The sequence below is a fragment of the Apium graveolens genome, chromosome 9 (genome assembly GCF_009905375.1).
Source record: "Apium graveolens cultivar Ventura chromosome 9, ASM990537v1, whole genome shotgun sequence".
In the NCBI taxonomy this organism is placed as follows: Eukaryota; Viridiplantae; Streptophyta; class Magnoliopsida; order Apiales; family Apiaceae; genus Apium; species Apium graveolens.
The window spans coordinates 212,768,109-212,777,095 of NC_133655.1; positions in this window are offsets into that span (position 1 = coordinate 212,768,109).

Sequence of the window (8,987 nt, forward strand, 5' to 3'; positions counted from 1 at the left end):
ATCTAATCAGAGGACAGTTGGTAGTAGCCCAAGATGGACATAAGAGGTATGTTGATTTGACTCAAAAGGATAAAAAGTATGAAATAGGGGACCTAGTAATGTTACAGGTATCCCTTGGAAAGGATTGACGAGGTTCAGAAAGAAAGGAAAGCTAAGTCTATAATTTGTTGGACCCTTGGAGATATTAAGACATATTGGGAAGTTAGCATATGAGCTAGCCCTACCCCCGAACATGTAGCAAGTTCATAACGTGTTCCATATATCAATGTAAGGAAGTGTAATCCGGATGCCAGACAAATAGGGGCATATGAGTGCATAGGCATGCAACCAAACGTAACCTATATGGAGCAACCAGGAAGGGTTATAGATCGAAAAGGAACAAGTGCTTAGGAGAAAGGTTATCGTGCTAGTCAGGGTTTTGTGGCAAAACCACAATGTGGGAAAATTGACTTGAGAGTTAGGAGGCACAATGCTAGAAAAGCATCCCAACTGTTTTCTATCTGATTCCGGGACGGAATCCTTATAAGGAGGGGAGACTGTAATAACCCCAATTTTTGGACTTTTTGTAACCCTTATGGATAGTGATTATGTTGATTAAGAAAACCTTTCATGCCCACTATGTAGCAGTTCTTTTATTGATATACTGAGATCTTATTAGTACTCTATATGGTATATAAGTGTATGTAAAGATCGTCAGAATCCAAATTCGAACACTTTGATTTTTCCCGAAAATCCATCAGATACCGAAAGAATTGAGTATAAGGTAACATGATTAAAAGGATTTAAGTTCAAGGATTATAAGAGAGGATCATAAAAGGAATATAAAATATTGAGAAAGGTTTAAGGGAACCCAAGTAATAAGATCCTGGATATGATCCCTCAAACGATTAGCAAGAACGAACGATAAACGAGTCGTAAAACAATTAAACGACAAGTAATGCAAGAGAGATTATTACAAGGATTAAGGATGATAATCAAGCAACTAAGCAAGGATTATCATGAAAGATGCTTCCACCACCAAGTGATGACAAGTGGAAAATGATGAAGTCACCAAGGTGATGTCATGCTTAGTCACACTCCACTCACTTTATTCAACCAATTAATCACCCAAATATCCCATTCACTTCCATTTTCCACCATAAACTCATTTAGCAAAGTAAAAACCCTCCCAAGAACAAGTGCTCTCGGTTTCTTCATCCCAAAGAAGAGAAAAATTCCAAAAAATCAAGATTCAAGCTTTGTTAAATTACAAGGTAATTATCCAAGGTTCCTTATGATTAGTTATGGCTATCCTAGAAGTTTAAGCCTCCAATTATTCATGAATCTCTTCCAATAAATCAATGAAGAAGATGATGAATAGTGTTTTCAAGATTACTAACTTTTTTTTCTTTGTTTTTCCTTTAAGATCCAAGCATTCCTAAGCTATCTCAAGGCTTCTTAAGGCTTCCTAGCTACTCTAATCACTCCAAGGAAAGTATAACACCTCCAAACCCTAACTTTACTTTGAGTATTAGGATGGTTTTTATTGTTATAGTAAATGAGAAGCATGATGCTTGTGTGTTTAGAGTTTGGATTGAATTTGTAGTGATTTGGATGTTGAAATCTTTTTTATAGTTAATGAAACTTAAGTATAGTTAGTAGTTCATGTTTGTGGTTGAATAAATTGGAAAATCTTGAGGTTTGGGACTGATGTAGTAAGTTTTGGATGAAGGTTTATTGTAATGTTGGTTGTGAGTTGGTTTGTGATTGATTTGAAGTAGTTAAAACTTGGTAATCGCGTAAACATAGCCGTCGTAATGGCCGTTTTTATACAACTGCTTGTTCTTAGTGTTCGGGAAAGAGTGCTAACTGTTGAATCTGTGACTTTCCCCTCGCCTTACTTTGAAACCTTGGTTAAGGTCCTTAAATGACTATTTGGAATTTATTAAAAATGGTGGAGCCGAGGGTACTCGAGCGACTGATGTGAATCGTTGAGTGTGTAAGCGACCGTTAGGGTTTGAGTGAGTTTTGACTAGTTTCTTAAGCGATCGTGGTCTAATTACGGATTATATTGTTGTTCATAGATTACCGGACCCACTCTAAGCTTAAGTCTATCCCGGAACACTCAGGCAAGTTTTCTACCCGTTATACTGTTGTTGTGATGTAATATATTGATGCATTATCTTGAGATAAGTGCATGGTTATTATTAGCAAAGTCTTACGATATATTGGAGCATGTGATATGATATTTATATGCATGCCTGTTTCGTAATATTGATATTCTATTATCAATTCAAATGCTTATAAGTTGCATAATACCTATGCTAGAGATAAGCAGTAGTTGCGTATACCCTTAGTATAGGGGACCCGAAGGTGAACATTTTTCTAAACTGGGAGTCGATGTTCCCGAGTATAATATATATATATATATATATATATTTATATATAGATATAGATATAGTTTTCAAAACTATTAACCGAATAAGGTTTATTCGATAACTTTATTTTATTTAATGAATATTATTTTGAATATTCATTCGAGGACTTATGACTCCGCCTATTTTATTAAATAATATTCTATATTTTATTAAAGAATAATGTTTCGATATTTTAAACTTATTTTCGATTATTCAAATAAAGATCGTATTTTCCTATAAGTATATCTTTGGTTATTTATTATTCATTTCAAGTATGAGTTTTTAAAACTTCTACTTCAATTATTTTTATAAAGATTATCCTTAGGGGAATATTATTTAAATAATAATATTCAGATATTTTCTAATATATCGGGACTGATTTATTTTATTAAATCATCATTACTCTAAACATTCTTTAAAATGTTTTCGAGTCTTCAAAATGATTTCAAAAGTTAGAGCAAATCCCAAAACCCGTTTTCAAAGTTTAAGCTCTTCCTTTTGAAGGGGACTTGAATACTCGCTCAAAAAATCTAAGGGATCCGGCTCTGTGGTGTATTTTATATTCGCAACGAGGTTGCTGTTTTGAGAAAACAATTTGATTACTTGTCCAACGTTAGGGAAGTAAGTCCATCTAATTGAGTCGGCATAAGCGACGGGCCGGGGTACGGTCTATGAAGGAATAAGAGGCTGGGTGACAGTCCATCCACGCGTGAGTGGCCGGGTAACGGTCTAGCGCGAGGTCCTAATGCGGCCAGGGTGATGACCGGCGAGGAATTCATCCATCTACAGTAGAAAAGGTTACTTATTGGTATCTTTTCCTGATCAGCAAGATATCGGGTTTATGCCAAAATTCTCTTCTTTCCAAATTCATTGGATATTACAACTCTGTTTATACTTTTCATGACAGAGGTTTTCAGGGAATGTATGAGATATATATAGGTGTATATATATATCGGGACTTAATGAAGTATCTCGTAACTTCTCTTTTGAATGATATTTCAAAGATTGAATTTATTCAAGTCTTATCTTGTAGCCTCATCTATGTGATGAACTTTTGAAACTAATTATAACTTGAACAGTGGTAGTTCAAGTAGTATTCGGAAAAGATATAAGTATATTGGAGTATCTTGTAACTTCATTTTTTAACCTTATATCTAGTAAATGATTATCTTATGCATGACAAAGACTTTCAGAAAGACATTGAGACAAGGTTAGATATATGAGATCACCTTGCAACGATATTTTTATACAGTTATAAATTGGAACTCGGTGTATATTATGCGTGGAAGAGGACTTCCAAGATTTTGAAAAAATATATATACATATATACTGAATATTTTGCGACTTGGTCGCGTTAAGATATCAAACTTGGTTCATATCTGCTTGACCAAGACTTTCATGAGTATTATGATGAGAATGCTCATATATTGTTAATCATTATACATATTATTTTGGTGGGCTTGTTGCTCACCCTTGCTTTCTTCTTTCATCACACAACAACAGATAGACAAAATGAACAGGATTAAGCTCCCAATTCGCAAGTGGATAGGAAATGTTCTGCAGTTTCCTGTAGGCGTTGATGACACTGTAGCTGAGGTAGGAACTACTAATAGGCCAGGTTTTCAACTGTTGATGTATCAGACTTATGTATATTTATGAATTGAAATAATGGCAAAGAATATGTAAATTTTTTCAGAAATCCTTTTGAGGTGTAATGACTTATAATTGTGGAATAAAATGACTCGTGTTATTTTGGTATTCATCTCTGAGACTATAACTTGTGGTGTGTGTGTATATTATGGGGTCGCAGTACGCAGTAGTTGATTGTTTATTAAGAATTATGTGTTATTAAGAGAAATGGAACTCGTGACAACCCGGATCCCCGTCCCTGGATTTGGGGGTATTACAGTGTTTCTCACCCTCAGTTTGACAGGAAGCTTGGATGATGCTTTTGGGGGTATGAAATATGCGAACGTCTGGATCTGGGATACTCGGGTGCACGGGGAGTTCTTCAAGTGGGGGTTTGACGATGGGTATGAATGGAGGTACGTGGAAGATGATAAAAGGACTTACCATCGGTCGACCGGAGGTTGGTGTGTTGTCCCTGTTAGTTTTTTTAGGGTTGGGTTTCGAATTGGGCTACATCGCTTCGTCCGCCATTTGTTCGCTAATGTCTTTAAGTGTGGTTTCGGGCATTTTACCCCAAAGAGCATGCAGAGCATTGCCTACTTCATTGATCGGTGTGCCGAGAAGGGCTTGGAGCCGAGTACTCGGCTGATTTTCACACTATTTCGTTTCCATATCACGAGCAATGCTCCCATATATGATCTCCACTGGAGGAGTAACATGAAGTTTTGGAAGAAATGGTATCGCATGCCATCATCGAACATGACGTGGCATTTGGAGTATGTCTTTATTCACGGCGGGGATCTAGCGTGGATGTCGGGCTAAAATACGAAGATTGATGTTCCCTTTGATCTGTTTGCGATGTTCGAGGATGAATTACGTGAGGTCCACAAGTTCACTCATTTTGAGCCGGATGGCAAGTGGATCTTGGAGTTGATCCAAGACATGTCTTTCTTGGTGATGTATAAGAGTAAGTGGAAGACTCTTTTTTATATATATGCATTATGCTTTGTTTTTTTGTGTTCGACCTGTGATCATAACTTGTTGCGTAATGCATTGCTTATATCTATCACTCTTTTTGTTGATTATTTGTGGTTATCATGCTCGGTAGTTTGGCGGTTTTTTTGTTTATCTTGTAGTTCTTCATCGTGCTATTTCGTATCCGGAGATGTTGAACAAAAGGGCCATGCTTAAGATTTTTAGGAGAAGTCAGTTGATGACCATAAATCTTTTAGCAAATTCTAGAGCACTCACGTTTTTATTCATTTAATTAATTGATTACTTCATTTAATCAATTAATTTTATTTATAAATAGTTAAATAAATATAATTATTTATGATTAAGCCAAATAATTCCTAAAAATTACTTTGAGCTTTTAACAATTATATTTGATTATTTAGAAATCAATTAATATTATTATTAATTGATTTATTCTTTTTTTATTCATAATAAATAGACTGCTTGTCCGTTTAATACGAAATGAACGCATATAGACTCAGAAAAATATTCCGCTTTCATTAAAAATATTTTCAAGACATAAATCCTTTTGTTTCAAAAGGTCACTTGTTTTGCAAATCAATTTTGAGTCGCGTAGTGACTGTAAAGTCATATTTTGTCCTGATTTTGTTTCTAAAAATACCGAGACCTATCTTTTAACGAACCGAGTCATGTGTGATTTGAATTATGTGATACATGGATTATCTGATTACATGATATGTGAATTACGTGCATACGTGGGTCAAGAATCTTATGTTTGACTGTTTTCTTTATGTGTGGGCTATCGTATGGGTAGACGATAGGGTTTTGACGCGTAGTTCGTCGAGTAATTATCATTTAGACGAGTAAAGTTATATCTTTTAATTATAGATATGGATCATTCGAGACGATCAGCACCATATGTTGGATAAAGAGTAAAATGGAATAGTGTTGGCTATCAAGCTTCTAGCAATCACAGGAGCAGCATATCAGCGAATTGTTGGAATAAAAGACGGTGATGTCTTGAGATGCCAGACTGGGATAATTGTGTTATTGCTAGTGTGACTAATTGTTAAATTCCAAAGGCAAGTACCCCTATCATCACTTATTGTTCAAGTGATATTTCTTTTGAATCCTATTATGCAGGTATTGCTTTCCCTATTCTCAGTTCAGAATAGATAAATGTTTTACATATCGCTGAATTAAATGTTTATCATGCAAATACTCTTCTGCTATTCTATGTTCAGAATAGTTAAATGTTTTTACTTATCAAATTAATGGATTTATAAATGTTTTGGATTTTGAGGAAAATGATTTGGATTTGCAAGTATTCCTACCCAAGTGAATGGGCGAATAAAAGTTTATAAGAGTGTCGAGTATTATGACCCCTTTCAATAAAATGTTTTTAAGATTGGATGGTTGCGTAAGAGGCCGTGGAGGCGGTCCAGTGTAAGAGGCCGTGGAGGCCGGGATATAACACATTGCTAAGCCGATATGTGCCTTGGGTACCCTTTGTTTAGTTGGATATGCTTCGGCATACCGGTGTTGCTCCGCGGCTGATCACCGGCGGCAACACACCGTCGTTTAAGGATTCCAATCTAAATTATTATAATGCTTTTGATAATCTTATAAGGAATAGTTTATCAAGTGTTGGTTTTGTATAAAAAGGTAAAATGTGGTTTTGATTCAGTTTTCAATTTATGATGATACTTACGTTGTTGTTAAATATCAAAGGTGGTATTAGTATAGATGATTGATGTTGACTTTAGTATGGGATGTTGTGAGCATCAAAGTTCGTATTGATATCTATTTTGATATGACAACAAAATGAGTATTAATATCAAGAGTTCGGTTTTGAATAAAGGTTGTGATTCAGTCCATAATCATTATTTCATATTATTGTTGTTTACGATATTTCCGTAAACACAGTTTTACGAGTTTTATTCTCATCAAGATTCAAAGTATTGCTAAAGCATTTTGCTTGAAAATATCAAAAGGGTTTTGAATACAATTAAGGAACCAATTCTGGGGTTCCTCAACTAAAATTTTCTGATTCAGCAATTATGATTTTAAAGGTTCTGCTCTATTGCAGACGTCGGTTTTATATCAAAAAGACCCTATATATGTTATAATGAGCTTGCTGAGCATTTCTTCCGCTCATGCTTTCCTGTTTTTAAATTTAACCTCCAGTGAGGATTAGCTTGCGATGTTTAGCCGCGTAATTCGAGGAATCAAAGACGAAACTCTTGGAAGGTGGTTGGTCCAGGGTTTGCGGGCTAGTGTGAGTTCTGTTATGAAAAGTTGTTTATATTATATTATATTATAATTGTGTTATTTTATACTTGGGCCTAGTATACTTCTATTCGAAGTTATACTAGCGAGTTAGTATTGAATTGAAATTTGTTGAAAAGAGTTTTAAAAGGAAGTTAAAATCATTTATGGAATTTGGAATTCTTGTTTCTAGAACTGTAACCTTAAAAGATCTTGGATTAGTTTGGGGTCATAGATGCTAAATATTTTCCGCTGGCATTTGCATTTTGATTTAACAGGTTAATTCGGATTGAGATTTTATAGTGACGACCAAATCCTCTGACCCCGGATTTGGGGGCGTTACCCAAAGGAAGGTGTGACAAATCGAAAGCCGGTTGTTGCTGCTAGCGGGGATACAGGTACCGCGTCCCATAGGAGTGAGACCACTACTGAAAATCCGATCAAAAGGCAGCGCACTTTGGAGCCTTATCTGTAGCAGGCCTTGGACCATACTAGGGCAATTGTTATGCCCGAGGTAGAGGAAATACCCAGCTCGAACGAAGGGACCAACCCCTCGAAGCGGGACGTTGGTAAGTCCAAGGTCAAGGACAGCGAAGAGGGGGTAAAGTGGGAGGTTGAAGAGGAGATCTGGCCGGGTGTGAAGTCCGTGGCCGGGGGTTATCTGGAACCGATAAAGAAGATGACTGAGCTGAAGGGTGATATGGGATGGTCAACTCTTGACATGCAAACGTATGAAGTCTAAACGATGCCAGGTCCCCCTATCCTTATGATACTTTCAAGGCCCTTCAGATACCGGCTGATACTGACTATTATGGTGACCTGGGGACGAAGGAGCTCGGCCAGATACTACGGGTGATGATGGGAGATGTATGTACTTGTCTTGAGAGTCTGGTCATTATAGCTTCATTTGTACAAGGGATTTAATGTTCATTTGATGCATATTTATTTTATTTTCAGTTGGGGACGGTGGTGATGGCTACCTATGGCCGACTAGAAGGGCACCGCAAGGAGGTCGAAGCGGCGCAGCGCAAAAGGTAGAAAGCTGCGTTAGATGGTACTCTGGCCATCTCCCAGCTGAAGTTGAACCAGGACTCAGCCAAACTCTGGAAGGGAATGGCTAACGAGTTCAACGCGAATGTTAGGAGGAGGAATTTGCAAATTTTCAATCTCTAGGGGGTCGTTAGTGAGTTGAAGAAGGAGAAAAAGAAATGGGAGGCGTAGAAAGCTAAGTTGGAGGCCTTGGGGGTAGGAGAATGAAGAATTGAAAGCCAGGAGACCGGTCGAGGGCTATGTGGAGAGCGTAAAGAGGTTCATAAAGATGAAATCCTACGTCCAATCGGTAACCCAAAAGGCGGCTCCCTCGTATGAGATGGGATTTAATGATTTTGAGACCTTCTTGGGGGTGGACAATGTGTACGACCCTGTAAGGTCCCGTAAGAGAGCTATTTTAAGCTAGAAGGGGGGTTGAATAGCTTAATTACCAATTTAAAAATTGTTGTGGCATTTTAAAAATATTTTATCCCTTTTTAAAACTTTACCGAGTGGTTATGTAGTTTATATGTGCGGAAAATAAAGTGCAAGGAAAGAAAATACCACACTATGATTTTATCCTGGTTCGCGATGGCGCAACCTCTAATAGATTCGCTCACCCCTACTCCAGTCCCCGAGCTCCTCTCCCGGACTCGGGATTTTCCCTTATAATAAACTCGCTCCTTTAGT